At 39.9% G+C, this 1,298-nt stretch overlaps 1 non-coding gene across 1 annotated transcript; it reads left to right on the top strand.

Annotated features, from left to right (window-relative positions):
* Positions 1-539: 539 nt before the first annotated feature.
* Positions 540-647, top strand: LOC112738666 (small nucleolar RNA R71). The gene has a single exon (XR_003169612.1). It is a non-coding gene; the product is annotated as a small nucleolar RNA R71 (small nucleolar RNA).
* The last annotated feature ends 651 nt before the right edge of the window (positions 648-1,298 follow it).

Raw genomic sequence — 1,298 nt, 5'->3', positions numbered from 1 at the left:
TGTTGCTGAGTGGATGATCGAAAAGGCTTGCTATTGCTAAACCTGTTTCTTCCACCATTATTAAAACCTTGTTGAGGCTTTTGTTGATCCTTCCATGAGAGATTTGAGTGATTTCTCCATGAGGGGTTATAGGTGTTTCCATATGGTTCACCCATGTAATTCACCTCTGCTATTGCAGGGTTCTCAGGATCATAAGCTTCTTCTTCAGAAGATGCCTCTTGAGTACTGTTGGATGCAGCTTGCATTCCATTCAGACTCTGAGAAATCATATTGACTTGCTGAGTCAATATTTTATTCTGAGCCAGCATGGCATTCAGAGTATCAATTTCAAGAACTCCCTTCTTCTGAGGCGTCCCATTACTCACAGGATTCCTCTCAGAAGTGTACATGAACTGGTTATTAGCAACTATGTCAATGAGTTCTTGAGCTTCTGCAGGCATTTTCTTTAAGTGAATGGATCCACCTGCAGAAGTATCCAATGACATCTTAGCTAATTCAGACAGACCATCATAGAATATATCCAGGATGGTCCATTCTGAAAGCATGTCAAAAGGACACTTTTTGGTCAGTTGCTTGTATCTCTCCCAAGCTTCATAAAGGGATTCACCTTCTTTCTGTCTGAAGGTTTGAACATCCACTCTAAGCTTGCTCAACTTTTGAGGAGGAAAGAACTTAGCTAAGAAAGCCGTGACCAGCTTATCCCAAGAGTTCAGGCTATCTTTGGGCTGAGAGTCCAACCACACTCTAGCTCTGTCTCTTACAGCAAATGGGAAAAGCATAAGCCTGTAGACTTCAGGATCTACTCCATTAGTCTTAACAGTATCACAGATCTGCAAGAATTCAGTTAAGAACTGAAAAGGATCTTCAGATGGATGTCCATGGAACTTGCAGTTCTGCTGCATTAGAGAAACTAATTGAGGTTTCAGCTCAAAATTGTTTGCTCCAATGATGGGGATGGAGATGCTTCTTCCATATAAATTAGAATTAGGTGCAGTAAAATCACCAAGTATCCTTCTTGCATTATTATTATTTTCGGCTGCCATCTCCTCTTTTTGTTCGAAAATTTCTGAAAGGTGCTTGCTGGATTGTTGTAATTTATCTTCTCTTAGTTTCCTCTTCAGAGTCCTTTCAGGTTCTGGATCTGCTTCAACAAGAATATTCTTGTCCTTGCTCCTGCTCATATGAAAAAGAGGGAACAGAAAAATAAGAATAATAGGGATCCTTTTTACCCAGATATAGAGGTTCTCCTGTGTGACTAGAAGAAGAAAAGAATGTAATGTAAAGAAGGGAAGAAAAAA

Source organism: Arachis hypogaea, chromosome 13, assembly GCF_003086295.3.
Source record: "Arachis hypogaea cultivar Tifrunner chromosome 13, arahy.Tifrunner.gnm2.J5K5, whole genome shotgun sequence".
Classification (NCBI taxonomy): Eukaryota; Viridiplantae; Streptophyta; class Magnoliopsida; order Fabales; family Fabaceae; genus Arachis; species Arachis hypogaea.
This window is presented reverse-complemented; position numbering and strand designations above follow the sequence as displayed.